Raw genomic sequence first — 16,784 nt, forward strand, 5'->3', positions numbered from 1 at the left:
AAATGATATAAAAACAGGAAGGGGGACAAAACAGAAGAGACTCATAAATATGGAGAACAAACTGAGGGTTACTGGAGGGTTGTGGGAGGGGTGATGGGCTAAATGGGTCAGGGGCACTAAGGAATCTATTCCTGATATATTGTTGCACCATATGCTAACTAATTTGGATGCAAATTAAAAAAAAATAAAAAATAAAACAAGTTAATAAAAGAAATGAAAACTGATTGCTAAAATTTACCTTTGTTTTTATGGTACCATATAAACATTTTTCTTCCTTCTCAAACTTAAGTAGGCTCCAAATACCAGTTTGCAGTTCTACCAGTGCAGTATGGACTTCTAACCAATATCTTAAAAGGTCATATTTTCTAATATCCATAAAAATAAAATTTTCTGCCCTGAATTTTTTTTATCTAAGTATAGAATTTGTTTGCCAAGAAGGAAGTGAAAACATAGGTATAATGTTCCAGTTGAAATTCTTGTGTTTCTAGAGTAAGGAAAGTGCAATAATTTCTTTCCTACAAAACTTACACTTAATTTAAGAGGATGAAGCCCTAATTCATTTTCAGTAGTCATTCATAATTACAATATGCTATGCTTAGTATTTGCATGCTGATTCTCTGTTAAAAAAAAGACATTATCTACTCCAAATTATAGTATTTTCTTTGAAAGTTTTATCTTAAGTACCCAAACGAAAGGCTAATGAAATGAGAACACAAGTCCTGTGGCAGCCTCAAGAGAAAATTCATTTTAATTGCATTGATCTTACTTCATAAGGTTAAATACAATTGTTCCCCAAGTTATATATCATTTTTATTGAGGTTAATGTTGAGTCAAGATCTAATTTCAGCAGCTTCTTAAAGTTATTTGAGCTGTTTCTGCCAGCTACATGATGATACTTATTGTTCATTTGAAATTTCAATTCATAATGTCTTATTCTACTCATAAGTAGTTCAATGTACTTTTAATAAATTATGGCTCAAAATAGGAGTATGTGCTAGTTATGTAAAGAAACTTGAAAAGACTTCTGTTTCTGAACTTTGCAAATTTGATAGCATTAAAAAAAAATGAAAACAAAGACTTGTTCTGTAAGTTTTGTAAACATGGCCTCACATTCTTTAAGCCATTGAGAGGTGAAGTCAGTATCCCTCTCATTGAATTTGGGCAGGTTTTGAAGGCTGCGACAATAGCTCAGCAGAAGTGACATGGAATGTTCTATGATGGAACACAAAAGACCATGAAGCTTGTTTGGAGAAAAACTCGATCTGGGAGCCCTAAGCCACATGTAAGAAATTTAGCAACCTGACAATATTGTGCTGGAGAGGCCCCATGTAAGTTTTCTAGATGATAGCTCTCATTGAGTCCAGCCTTTCTGCCATCTTCACACAGGTGCCAGACATGAGTGAAGAGGCCTCCAGATGATTCTGGACCTTAGTCCTTAAGGTATTCAAACCTTTTCAGCTGAGGTCCCAGACATCATGGAACAGACAATCCATCCTCCCCACATCCTGTCTGACTTCCTCACCAACAGAATCCATGAACACAAGAAAATTGTGGCTGTTTTATGCCTCTGACTTTTGGAGTGGTTATTCAGCAATAGACAGGTAGAGTATAATTTGGTACCTGAAAAAGCGATGTGATCATAATAAAACCTAAAGCATGGGGCGCCTGGGTGACTCAGTCAGTTAAGCGTCTGACTCTTGGTTTCAGCTCAGGTCATGATTTTGTGGTTTGTGAGTTCTGGCCCCACATCAGGCTCTGTGCTGGCAATGCAGAGCCTGTTTGGGATCCTCTCTCTCCCTATCTCTGCCCCTCCCCCTGCTCGTGTGCTCTCTTTCTCAAAATAAACTTAAAAAAACAAAAAACAAAAAACCCAAGACCTGGCATTTTGGGGCCAGACAGCCGATGGAAGCCTAATGGACTCTGAGAGACATGAGGTCAAATACTGAGGGAAATTGAGATACTTGATGGGAAGTTGGAGGAAAAGACCATCTTAGTAGAAAGTTTGGTAAAACTACTACCTATGATAAAATGGAAAATAGGAAATACACTTAATGAATTGAATAATCTAGCTGAAGGGGTTTCTGTGCAGAATACCTAAGGTTTCTCCTGGCTTCATTTCTGCCTATAATGAAATGTGAGAGAAGAGCATTGCAGTAAAGAGTTTGGAAGAAATGAAAAGGGCAGAAGCAAGTTTTCCCAGCTAGTAAAGTGTTCTCAAACTAAGAGAAAACCTCAGGAAAAGGATCAAATTCTAGCTAGTGTCAGGAAAATGTGGTCTCAGGGAAAAGATGAAGTTCAGGATATGACTTTTAAACCTGTGTTTAGGCCTCACAGACCCTTTTCAAACCAACAAAATCTTCTAGGGATCTTAAATGTGTCTGGCAGACACTATCCATTAAATAGAGACTTTGTGAGAGAGACAAATGAACATAACTTGATGTAACAGAGAAACCTGAGAACCTCAAGGTCATTGTTTTTTTGCAGTCTCAGAAGGGGCCCAAGGTAGAGAAAGACTTCCCAGGAGAAATTTCTTTCTTTTTCTTGCTTTCTTGCTTTCTATCTTGCTTTCTGTAATTATTATACTTCTTAAGTTTATTTATTTTTAGTAATCTCTACACCCAGCATGAGGCTCAAACTCATGACCTGGAGATCAAGAGTCTCACACACTACCAACTGAGTCAGCCAGGTTCCCAGGAGAGATTTCTATGTATGTCCAGTGAAATATATTGTGAATGGATCAACAAGAAACATAATTTTTAAAGAATTATATCAACTTGAAAGGGGAGGAAATAGTATAACATGAAATGAGATCTTTGGACCCCTGAACTTTTATGGGCAAGAAGCAAACTGAGAATACTTATCAGATGCAGAAATGAGGTATTTCTTTTAGGAAAGGAAGGATGATGACACCTGGTGTAAACCCAAGAACCTAATATGTGGGGCCTAGAGTCATCGTGAGCCATTTCCAGGAGGGTCCTGATCCAGAACTTGCAACATGGGGCTGACTCATTTCAGAATTGCTAAGGACCAGTGACTGCCATGTGCCTTCTGGTTACCCCCTTTTTCATCTGGAGTATCTATTACAGTGGTTCTATGCCTGTCTTGGTCCTGAATGTTGGTATATAGGGGTAGAGACTTGTCTATTTAGACAAGTCTTCACTGGTCTTTCAAACAAGAGAAATCGTATCTGAGCAACTGTACCCCAGGGTTCTCATCCACGTCTGGACCTGATTTAGTTACCAAGAATCCAGTCCTCAAACCTGAACTTGATATTGTAGAAGGATGGGACTTCTGTGGTTTTTTGACAGAGTGAATGTATTTTTTTATGTGGGAGGAATATAAATATTTTGGGCCAGTGAACTAGTTGTGGCAGTTTTAACACTTGGCCATAAACTCTTTGATGCTTTCCTCATCAAGAGGTGAGGTTCTATAGATTTGTAGTCCATGAACATTTGTATTTGTGTCGTCTTAATTTCTTTTACCTATGTCTTATAGTTTCCAGTACACAGATCTTTCATTTTATTGATTAAATTTATTCCTAAGTATTTTATTGTTTTTGATGCTATTATAAGTGGGATTGTTATCTTTTTTCTTTTTTTATTGTGTTAATGTTTAACAACCAACTGATTTTTGTATGTTGATTTTGTATCATGTAACTTTACTGAATTTGTTTATTCTAACAGGTTTTGTTTGGTGGTCTTTAGGATTTTCTGTATTTAAGATGGTCACATACAGATACAGACAATTTCAGTTTGCCTTTCTGATTTGGATGCCTTTTATTTGCCTTTTTTTTTTTTTTTTAATTTTTTGCTTGATTGGTTTAACTAGGACTTCCAGTACTATGTTGAGTAGAAGTGGTAGAAGTGAGCATCTGTGTCTTTTTCTGATCTTAGAGGATAAGCTTTTCACCTTTCACCACTGAGTATGATGTTAGCTGTGGGCTTGTCACATATATCCTTTATAATGTTGAGATTTGTTCCTTGTATATCCAGTTTGTTGAGAATTTTTATCATAAGATGTTGAATATTGTCAAATTATTTTTCTGTATCTACTGAGATGACTGTGTGATTTTTATCTTTAATTCTATTAATGTGATGTATCACATTTATTGATTTGTGCACATCAAACCATCCTTGTATTTCAAGGATGAATCACACTTGATCATAAAAGCTGTATGAACCTTTTAATGTGCTGTTAAATTTCATTTGCTAGTCTTCTGTTGAGAATTTTTACAGTTATACTTACCAGATAGTGACTTTAATATTTTTCCTTGTAGTGTCCTTACCTGGCTTTGGTATCAAGGAAATGTAGGCTTCATAGGAGTGTTCCCTTTCTGTGATTTTTTTTAGGAAGAGTTTGAGAAGTATTGGAGTTAATTTTTCTATAAATGTTTGGTAGAATTCACCAGTGAAACAATCTGCCCCTGGGTGTCCTATGATTGGCTTATTTCACCTAGTGTAATGTCCTCAGGATCACCTATGTTATAATATATGGCAGGATTTCCTTATTTTTTATAGTGGAATAATATTCCATTGTATGTGTATCCCACATGATTCCACTTATATCAGTTTCCTAAAATAGTCAAATTCAGAGAATCAGAAAGTAGAATGATGGTTGCCAGGGGGCAGGGGAGAGGAAGAAATGGGGATTTGCTGTTCAATGGGTATAGAGTTGGAGTTGTACAAGATTAAAAGTTCTAGAGGTCTGCTGTACATCCCTGGGCTTATATTTTGTACTGTACACTTACACATTTGTTAAGGAGGTAGATTTCCCATTACATGTCTTTTACCACAATAAAAATAAACATTTAAATAAAATCACTACATAAAAAAAAGAATGGTTAAGGCACTCTAAGATGCATATATGTTTGGAATTGAGATCATTGTAAATAATAGTATCTCCTTTAAAATGTGCTCAACTGTAGATGATACTCTGATCCTTTCAGAGCACACCTTGCTTAGGTTCTGAGCACACTGCAGAGGAGAATGCTATAGTTTGCCTCAGGGTAGTAAGGGATCCTGAAGGCATGGCCCACAGAAGGTTTGGAGGAATGGATAGTCTGGTACAGAGAAGATTAAGCTGTATTCAAACACATGAAACATTGTCCTTGAGCAGAGAGAGACTTGTTTCCCAAAGAGTGAAGCTTCAGAGGGCTAATGTTGCCTTTGTCTCTGCCAAAGTGCCCCACAACTCCTCTCAGCAAGACAATACAATGTCTCATGAGAGGTGAGGCAATTCAGGTGGCTTCTGGGTGGCCATCTGCTAGAGGAAGTCATAGGAAAGTCCCTCCCAGCTCTCAAATTCATTGATTCAATGACAATACTTACCAATTAAATTAACAAATTATTCTGTTAAGTACTGAAGTTTCAACAAGGACTCGCTCTTCTCATTCTCTGCTATGTGATAAATATTAGCTGCAAATCACAACTTGGGGAAAATGTTTTAAACCTTCTTCAGAGACCTCTGTGTGAACATTGACATGGTATGCTGACACTCTGGTTTTCTGGCCTCCGCAGTTGGGGACATGTAACCTCCTGCTTGGAGAACCAGGCTCTTGTGTCTGTGAATCATAGAAATCCACCTCAAACCAGCATAAGAAAACTTTGCAATTTATCTTAAGTTTCAACAGAGCTATTTCATAATGTCCAAGGGCAAGAAGTGTAGTCAAGTCTGAAGGAATTCATCCTAGGAAAGCCATCAAGCAGCCACTCTGTTTTTCTCTATGTCTTTGTCTCTCTCAATCTTGGTGGCCACATGGTCTTTTTATACTGAGTCCATTAGTGTCATACTTCTCTGTAGGTGAGCTTTCTCAGCTTTTCCACATGCAGTGCTGTCCTACAGGTCTACATTAAGGCTTAGAGACTTTTGATAATTGCTGGCAGAGTCTTGATTGTTTGGTTTGGATCAACTGTCCGCCTCCGCTCTGAATAGTCATTGGTCAGTCACAGGTGGTAGAAATGAGAGGTTTTTCTCTATAGATAGAAGGTAAATCTCAGAGAAAAGGAGCACTTAATGAACAGAGAAGATACCTCTAGTCATTATTAAGATGACCAAGTGATAGAAAGTTTTATCACAGTACTTGGAAAAGAGGAATTGATAAGCAAGTATTAGATATACATTAATTACAAATACAGAAAGCAAAAAAGTTGACCTGAGATAGGAATTTTGCATGGGAGTGAACTGTAGGTTCATATACTAGCTGGGAGACTTGAAGCTCACAGAATCCAAATTTGTGTCTTTACAAAGTTGGAATTCGTAATATCATAAACTTCCAAGATCACAATTAATAAGTCAAAGTAGTGATTTCTAAATGCAGTAATGTCAGACATCTATTATCATCATTGCATTCCCCTTTGAAACACCCCACTACTAAAAATTACAAAGAAAAATAAAAAGGCCAAGAGTTCAATATTTTAATTCTCAAGATATAACATTGATTGTGGTCAAATAAGACAGCTAGGCTGCTTGAACATTTCAAATTTGCTCCCACATAAAGACCAGAATAATAATTTATAAGCAGCAGGGGTGCCTAGGTGGTTCAGGCAGTTGAGCATCTGACTCTTGATTTCTGCTCAAGTCATGATCCCGGTGTTGTAGGATTGAACCCCATGTAAGGCTCTGCACTGATCATGGAGACTGCTTAAGATTCTCATTCTCATTCTCTGTCTCTGTCTCTCTCTCTCTCCCCCTCTCCCTCTGCCCCTCCCCTCTGCTCGTTCTCTCTAAAAATAAATAAAAATAAAAAATAAACAACAAAATAAAAATAAAAGCAGCAGGAAGAATTGTTGAATATGTTACATCTTTGAAGTCCTTTTTGGAAAGTGTTAGGTAAACCTTGATATTTTACTTAAAATCATCCATCACTTCTAGTGAAACTTTCATTGGGAATATCAAAACTATCCCGATGGGGTTAAAATATACCCAGAGGCTGAGAAAATTGCTTTACGAGAAAATATAATCTATGGAGCTATAAGCTCTAAGTTGGTGTGATTTTATAAGACAAAGCCAATTATAGGCATATCCACTCTCTACTTACTGAGAGCTAATTTAAGCTAACATTATTTCATATAATATTCCTTGGGGACTAAATCCTTTGCTTCTTAGGTACGTAAAACTCTTTCTGACTTCAAAGGGAGTTTTGCCTACCTTAGAAACTGGATCATGTTTCTAGCCACATTATCCTTAATGAGGTCCCTTTTCTCTTCTTTTCAGTTTCTTGATGCCTGGACGTTTTGGTGGACTACATATCCATTGATAGGTGAAGCTCCCTTGCTAGTTTGCTTTAATGTCTCTCCCATTTGCCTCAACTGCCTAAGTAGTGTTTAAGAACAATTCTGTTGGCATACTCCTGAGAAACTGCACATTTTAATAGAATGTTTAAAACATATCAGGATGTATTTAAAACACTAAAGGATGTGCTACATAAGAAAATAAATAGCCCACAGTATTGGCAGGATGAACAGATACATGTGTTCTGGTTTTGCTCTATTGCACTAGTAAAGTGCTTTGAAATGCACGTATGGGTCATGGAAGAGGGTAGAGAAGCTATAGCAAAGGGTTGGATTTCACCAATTATTTGATACTTTAAAAAAGTAATGAAATACAGTCCATTGTCTCCTGCAATTCTTTTCAAATGAAAATGCATCATCAGTCTTCTTGACCTCTGTGAAGTAAAGGAAAAGAGAACTGGCTTTGGCAAGTCAAGACTAATTTCATTCAACAGATATATGTAAATTGATATTTTAGATGAAGATGTCTCAACTAAAGGTCAAGAGAATGCCCTAAACTAAATTTGGTTTCAAAGGCCAATGAGGAACCCCAGACTCATTTGTTTTTATCAATATTTTGCTGCACTCACCATGCACATGTCATAATCAGATTCATTCCAAGGGGGGAGGCCGACTAGCTCCCTGATTTGTAATGGTACCTGGCTTTAGAGTGAAGACAGATTCATGTGACAAACATGGTCTGTTTCCCTCCTTGCTGTCAGTCATCATTTTATTCCAGTTTGGGAAAGCAATGCCAAGCTCAGTTATTTGAGTTGTTTTCTTAATTAATTGAGATTATGTGATCATAACTAAGACTTTGGCAGCAGGGGCTAGGACAGACTTATTAATGATGATCAATTATGACCAGGTGGACTTTTTGACAGCTGATTTTTACCTGACAATATGTGTAAAGCCTTTAATTAGATAAATACAGCTAACAAGCTGACCTCACCATCTGTTGTCGTTTCTCTTCTTTGGTGGAACATTTAACTCATCACACATGAAATATTAACCCTGTGTGGTACAGGCCCTTCCGTCCACCCCACACAGAACTTCCAGTCCATCCATCAGTATTGCTAGTGATTGAGTATCTCTCAAACTACTTACAGCTTGATGACCAGAAAACAATTTTCCAAAGCCGGTTGGTGGGGATGGAAACAATGCCATTCTTCTTCCAAACCAAAGGGGGTAATTAGGCCCCTTTCTCTTTTGTGCAGTTAATAAATAGCTTCACATCAAAGAATTCTCATGCTTGAAGTACTTGCTTGGCTGTGATGGCTGGTGACAGCTGTGGTGACATGGTGTCATAATGACAGCGGTACAAATGAACATAGAGCAGGGGAGCTGCCATGCCTGACTCTGGTCCTGTTCAGGACTGAGGTGTTCATTTCTCCAGCAGCGGGGGTGGGGTATGGGTAAGAGTGGCTCACAGGTGTGCTCTTCTCCCTGCTGCCCAGGAATTGCTTCACTTTCCATTACAAGAGCTCCCTCAGAGTTCCCTATGGGGTCAGCCGAGGCTCTTTGGCAGGGCATCTTAGTTCCACTTCTCCCTCTACCTCGCCTTGCTCCCCTCCCTCATCACAGTGTTATTCCTGTGTTCCCCGATACAAACCCTGCACCCAAATCTCTTTGCCAGAGTCTGCTCCCAGACACCAGAGTTACAACGAACAGTTATATCACAAGAGCTTGCTTGCAAACAAATATCGGACTTGGTCCAGGCTGAATTTCTGCCTTAAAACTTCACATTTCTCTGGGTCTTCCCTTGGGGTAAGAGAGATGGTGGCTTTATCATGCACTTTATTTTGGGATATGGCATACCAATGGCTACACCTTATCTGGGTTGTTTACCTATGCTCTCTCAATGCATATGGTCCTATCAGATACAACCCAACACTCATGCATTCAGTCAAGGATTTTAAGAGCAGAGATTGACGTTGGAATGCCTTCTGTCCACATCTTGTTTATTGTTATGGAATTGTTATATCCCCCTGTTTTCCCTCCCCTGTGATCAGCTACTCTAACTCCTAGAAATTCCCCTAAATTATAGTTTTGCTCCTAGTATAGTTTGTACACATACATACATATAGTTTGTACAAATAGTGTGCTTTAAGACTTTGGTTTTGGACAACCTAAACCTGAGATATTTAATAAATATTCAACCAGAGATAACAAGTAGTGTATTTGATAGAGAAATCTTGAACTCAGAGAAGAAATGTGGGGGTTAGTATAAAACTGCTTCATAAAACCGTGGGAATGGAGTGAGGTTATTTAGGTGGAGTGGGAAGAAAGAGAGGAGGGCTTGGGATGAGCTTGGAAACTCATTCTAAAGGCCTGGCAAGGGATGTGGGATCTGCAAAGAAGACTGAGAAAGAGCAGCCAGAGTGAGAGCAAACAGGGAGAATGTTGTATTCTGGGTGCCAGAGTGCTTCAAGAGTGGTCACCTGTGGCTTTAAAAAAAATAGCTTGAGTGAGATATAATTCATATGTCATAAAGTTTGTCCTTTTAAAGTATACAATGCAGAGACTTGAACACCCATTACTACTATGTAATTCCAGAATATTTTTATCCTTCCAAAATGGAAACCCCATGTCCACTATCAGTCACTCCTTATTTTCTCTTCTCCCAGCCTCTGGAAACTACTGATCTACACTTTATCTCTATGAGTTGACATATTCTGGATATTCCATATAAATGGAACTCTATCATATGTGGTCCTTTGTGACTGGCTTCTTTGATTTATGTTTTCAACTTTCATCTTGTATTATCATTAGTATTATCATGTTTTCAACGTTTATCTTGTATTATCATAAAGTATTATCATTACTTTATTCCTATTTATTGCTAAATAATATTTGATCATGTTTTGTTTCTGTTACTAATTAGTTGATGAACATTTGGGTTGCTTTGTTTTTTGGAAATTCTGAATAATGCTGCTATAAACATTGATGTGTGAGTCTTGTGTGGATGTATGTTTTCAGTTCTCTTGGATATGTACTTGGGAGTGGAATTGATGGGTCATAATGTAACAGTATTCAACTGTTTGATTAGCTGTCAGACTGTTTTCAAGGTGGCTTCACTATTTTATATTCCCACTAGAAGCAATGAGCAAGGGTTTCATTCTCTCCACATGTTCTCCAACATTGGGTATTATCCATCTTTTTTGATTATGGTTATTCTAGTTGGTGTCAAGTGGTATCCCATTGTGGTTTTGATTTGCATTTCTCTGAAAACTAATGATGTTGGTATCTTTTCATGTGCTTATTGGCCATTTTTATATTTTCTTTGGAGAACTGTCTGTTGAAATCCTTTGCCATTTTTTTAATTGGGCCACTGGTCTTTTATTATTGAGTTGTAGGAGTTTTTTATTTGTCCTAAGTCTCTTACCAGATAGATGATTTTTAAAAAAAAATTTTTTAACATTTATTTATTATTGAGAGACAGAGTATGAACAGGGGAGGGGCGGAGAGAGAGGGAGACACAGAATCTGAAGCAGGCTCCAGGCTCTGAGTTGTCAGCACAGAGCTCGATGCGGGGCTCAAACTCACAAACCACAAGATCATGACCTGAGCCGAAGTTGGACGCTCAACTGACTGAGCCACCCAGGCGCCCCATCACATAGATGATTTATAAGTATTTTCTCTCATTCTGTGTCTTTCCACCCTCCCAGTGGTGCCCTTAGAAGCACTGAAGTGTTCAATTTTGGTGAAAGCCAACTTACCCGTTTTTAATTCTGTTGCTTGTTCTTTTGCTGTCATGGTCAATTGTGTTTTGAGTGCTGGAGAAGATTGAGTAAAGTAAAGACAGAGAAATATCCACAAGTTTGGCAAGAAGGAAGTCATCTGAGACCTTGGAGGAAGGTTTATAAAATGTTGAGTTTGGACTCTTACTGGAGTAAATTGTGAGGGACTAAGGAGAACACCTAAGCCAACTCCAGGTGCATGGAGTATAAGACAGAAAACATTATCCAGTTGAGAGGGCTGCAGCTTGCAGGGGAGGGGTCCTCAGAGGTCTCAGAGTTTAGTTAAGACAAGGGAGTCAAAAAGGGGTTAAAGCCCTAGAACAGTTGTTGATCAGTATTTGGAAATTAGAGAAGGCACAGTGAACGGTTAGGGGGGCTGGTGTATGATTGGTAGATTGCACCACTTTGGGGGGAGGTCTGGGATAAATTGCATTTGATCCTTTGTCTTCTCATCACTAGAACAAGACTCGTGATCTTGACGTGAGGTATACAGCTAAAGACCTCTGGCTGCCAGGGAGCACACAGAAAGACTCCAGTGCTCTTGTCTTCTACAGTGGGAGACTGAGTACTGCCTCCCACCAATACTGCCCACAGTGGAGGTTTCCCCTCACTGAGCATAGGGATTAGATTCTGGGTTATTATTCCTCTCAAAAGACAAAACTCTGCTGCATAGACTATTTGTTAAATTTTTGTGTCTTCTTTAAAAGAATGTTTTAGATAAAATCCTCTGGGCTAGGTGACAGAGATTCAATATCAAGTCAAATTCACATATAAATATCTGATTTGCTGTCACATTTAACTGTATGTTTGGTCTAGATGGTTTGAGGTATGAATTATATCAGCCTAGATTTTTTTTGGGAAGTATAATCTTCAGAACTATTTTTAAGGTATCATATATTCCTAGAGTTAAAGTATTCTCAACACATGCACACACACACACACACACACACACAAAGAAGACTCATTGAAAATAATCTTTCCTGTATATGTAAAAATATGCAAAGTGTCTGCTTTGATTTATTCCATTCCACTTATGGCTGCTTACTGCAGTACAAATATCCAACAAGAAGCCCCTGGCAAACATGGTTGAATTTTACTTGCATCAGTCTCTAATTTAAATTCCACATGTGCTGGTTAGTTTAAGTTGCTTAAGTACCATGGATGAAATTTGATAGAAGTTTTACTTTTCTTCCCACATTATAATCCACCTGTTCTAGGATGGGTAAATGGCTTTGATCCATGACTAGTAATCTTTGTTCTAAATGTTTGGATTCCATTTCTAGACCCAAGGCCCCTGCTACAGTGCTTCCTATTTGCAACTGGCAGTAAAGGGGAAAGGCTGTGGTCCAGGGCAAGCAGCTTGTCTTTAGGTTAGAGTTGCCCCAGAATTTGCATGCATCACTTAGGATCCCATCCCATTGGCCTGACTTTAGTCGTATGGTCACTCCTAGCTAAAAGGGAGGCTGGGAAATGTCTTTGCTATGAGCACAACTAAAATAAATGAGTTCTAGTACTAAAGGAATGAGAAAATGGATACTAGGGGTGAAGCAATGTCCACTAAAACAGGGAACTGCTGATGTGTGAACATCTATCAGTTTTCCCATAATTACCTCAGTCTTGGCTGCAATGCAATTCAAAGAAGGATGTCCTATTTAACAGGGAATCTCTTCCTGTTTGCTCCTTACAGAGAAAAAAGGCAGTTACACCACACATGAGAAGAAAGAGTGTGGGGACTCTGAGTTGGTAACTCAGGCTTTGCTATGTACTGGCTCTGTGACTTTGAGTAAGTGACTTAACTTTTCCATGCTTTTGTTTCTCCATAAAGATGAGAAGGATGAAAAGTGTCTGTGTTACAGCAAGCACTCAATTATGTTAGTTCATACTCTAGCAGCCACCAAGGGTAATTAACTGCTTTTTGGCTAATGTTTTTAATAGTGAAAATATCCTGAAATTGTTTGTGTTGTTCTAGCATGGGCTTGTACATTTTTTCCCCCCAAAGAGCAACCATGGCCCTGCTTGATTGGTCATCTTTTGTAATGGTTCCAACTTCATCTCTTATTTCTCCCCAAAGTTCTCCTCCATTCCCAACACTTTGCTGTATCCTGTTTTGGCTCATTCTGCTTCCTCCTTCCAAAGCCCTGCCACAGAATTCATGCTCAGTATTTCCTTAAACATTTATCCCCAATCCCACCCTCCACCCTGTCCCCCACAGGCAACTCTTGTCCACTCCTACCACTCTGGTGCTTCAAGCCTCCTGTAATTTATATGCTCGTTCTGTCATCCTCTGTCACACAGTTGATACGGCACTCTAGACTCTCTAGCAGACATTTCACTGCCTCTCGACCAACCATTGCCCTTCTTTGCTTGCTGTTAAAAATCCAGTTTTATTCAAGGCAGCAATGTGTTCAACCCCAGGTAAAAATGTTTACCTTCTAGCTAGGGGGAGCTATGCGATTCAGCTCTGGCCAGTGAGATGTACTGGTGTCTGAAGTATCAGGAAAGCTTTTTCTTGTAATAAAAGATGAGAAATGTTAGTGCCCCTTATACCTATTTTGTTGTTGTTTTTACAATCTGTGTTTGTGATGTCTGAAACTACAGCAGTCATCTTGTGTTCATGAGGCAACACTCAGGAAGAAGAAACCAAATGTACTAAGGATGGGCTAATAGAAATCTAGAAAGAACCCAAGTTCCTATTAGTATCATCAGGCAGCTGACCATTGTCCCCAACTACCCAACTCCACATTTCTCCTTTTTGCCTTCTCCACCTACCTGTTGATAAAGACACCAATACAACATATTTCCCATGCCCCGCCTCCCATCTTAGGTAAAACTTATGTCTTCTTCAGTTGTATAGTTAATAATATTGGAAGTAGAAAATAGTTATTAAAATTTCCACCTGCTCTACCTCTCACCTCCAGATATCAGACTTTACTAATTAACCTGACCTGGTATGAGGTTGCTCAACACTCTGCATGAGGCTCTGGAATTGTGTCCTCAACATTCCAGCTCATCTTTTATCTGAGATGTGGTATCCCAGGGATGGCTATGGACTTCTGAATTGCTCTCTGATACAGATCACTTCTCCTCCTACCTATTCTATTGTATTAAAGGACTCCTGGGTCTTTGTTTAAGCCCAAAGCCTCCATGTAAATGTCAGTTGACAGAATTAAGCTTCTCTCTGCTCCCTACCCTGACTCGTGGGTGGGATCCTGCTGCCTTGGACCTTAGTCTAGAGGCTGGCATTCGGCTCTCCTTGAGATTTCATAGACACCAATGCAATTGCCTGCAAGGTGCCTGAGCATCCAATGCCCCCTGGTCTCCCCTTAGAGTTCCCATGCTCTCCTGTGGGGATTCCTTGTCTGTTCACCCTGAGCTTGCTGCATGGATGTCTCATGCCTAAGCCATGACTGGGGATGCCTATAAGATTTGGGCCATGTGCTTTTCTTTGTCCAGATTGTGCTCAGCTGTTAGCCTCCACTGTTGACCAGCAGCCCCAGCAGCAGGTCTGACCTGGTAGGTGGTAGGTGGGCCTAGCGCCCTGCCAGCCCCACCTGCCTGAACTTCTTACCAGAAAGCTGTCACATCTCAGCCGTAAACCCTTTGGTAACTTTATAACAATTCCAGTTACTTGGGGTTTAAGATTTGTCCTTTGTACAACACCATTGAAGCCCTGAGGGTTAGTGAGTTCTCCTTCTAAAATTTAAAAAAGGAACTCTGAAAGGGTATTTATGAACATATAATAGGCGCATAATAATGGTTGGATGAATGGATAATGAGTCCCTGAGGCCAGGGAAACCCATAGGTCAGAATAACAATAGTGCTTCTTTTTCATAGTCTGTCTTCTGAACAGCTTCAGGGAGATTGGCCTGGTTGTAATTGATAAGGAAAATAGGAGCCTTTAATTCTTTCCAGTGCTGTCTTGTCTAATTAACACTACAATTTATAGCCAGTGGTTACATGAAAAAAAAAATGTTATCTTGGCGTTTATGCTAGTAATTCCAAATGTGACACAAATGACCTGGACACTGCTCATGGTAGAAACTATGAAAAGGGCTTAATGTAAAATCCAACCTTTCAGCGCTTTGGTGACCACCTCTGCTACTCAGGATCCATTCACACCTGACCAGCACCATAACCTGCTTTTAATCCATATGTCTGTTTCACCAGCTGTTCCTTGGATCATTACATTTGATGGGGTTCCCAAGGCCATGGAACTAAGCCTCTTTGGACTCTTTTTTTTTTTTAAGGCAACAAACATTTTCATCTTCTCATTGCTGTTTTTAATGGGATGCCAACATTTTGTGTGTCGGGGGGTCATATTTGAGGTGATGACTGGTCAGTGAAACAGTGCTGGAGCATGAAGACAAGCATGAGAAAAGGTACAAAATAATGACAAATTGCCATCTTTACAGTGGGGGTCAGTGAGTGAGCCATAATAATTACATGTATGTTAGTCTACAAATAATGTAACAGCTAAAATAATAAAGTGTGTGTGTGTGTGTGTGTGTGTGTGTATGTGTGTGTGTTGCAAAGAAGATTGTATCAAGGGCCAATGAAGTTAACTGTATTACAGTGGACATATGGTTATATACAGTCCTGTGTTTTGATTTATGACTTTCACGTCCCCTTGACATGAACCACCCCCCACTTCCCCTGTACCCTCTAAACTGCTCAATCTGATAATCATCAGTACCAAATTCTTGGCCCACCTTCCTCTCCTTCCAGCTCTCACTTTCTCCACATCCCCTCTTTGGCTTTGTCCATACCTCCAGTCACCTTCCAAGTCTATCAGAAACCCACAAGTTTTGACTTCCCTCCCTGCCTGACCTAGCCCAAAGGCCTATTACTTTACATGTGTCTTTGCCACCTGGTCCTTCATGCCCTGCTAGCCCTCAAGTTTAATGAACCAGGATGAGGGCAACTTTCACCTACCGTCCTGGCTGCTCTTGGAGAAAATCATAAAACTGCACCAACTGATGTCATCACAAATTTGTGATCTCCAATCACATCATAACTGGCCCTCCACACTGCCCACTAATACTTAAATATGTTTAGACATCACCAGCTCTAACAAATTTGGCCCAAACTTCACAGCTTTCCTCAGGCCTAATTTACCAGCTCACTGTCCTTATTCTCAGCAAATAATTCTCCCACTACAGGGATGAAACATGGCCACTAGGAGTGAACTCTTTAAAGTCCCACCATATCCCTCAAAATGCTGGTTTGTATTCAGCACCAGGAGCCGGGAGCCTTTTTTCAAGAAAAATCCCTTTTATGTCCTCTGGATACCATTCCCATTCTCCGGAACATCTTCTCCCACTCCATAGGCCAACTACTTCTCTCCCAGATGCATTCTATTATTTCCACTGCAAATAGATGTCTTATATTTGTCTCTCCTGTTTCTCTACATGTCTGCCTTTAGTCAGATTGTACTTAGTGCAAACCCATAGGAGCCTCTGGCTATTTCTTATAGTCCGTCCCCCTTATAAAACACTGTGAGCAATTTTACAGCAATCATTCTAAAATGTAAGTTTGAGCTAGACATCCCCCTATTTAAAAATCCTTTAGAGGCTTCTTAGTACCACTAGGAAAAGTCTGAACTCCCTGGCATGGCAAACTGTGCCTTTCATTACCTGCCCACCTCTTTACCAACATGTCTCTGTCTGCCCCCTAATGCTCCTGCAGTCAGAGCCAACTTACCAGCCCCTAAACACTACTGACTCCTGGGTCTCTGTTTGTACAGGTCTCTCTGCCTGGAATGTCTTTTCCCTGTCAT

This window comes from Felis catus, chromosome A2, assembly GCF_018350175.1.
Source record: "Felis catus isolate Fca126 chromosome A2, F.catus_Fca126_mat1.0, whole genome shotgun sequence".
Lineage (NCBI taxonomy): Eukaryota > Metazoa > Chordata > Mammalia > Carnivora > Felidae > Felis > Felis catus.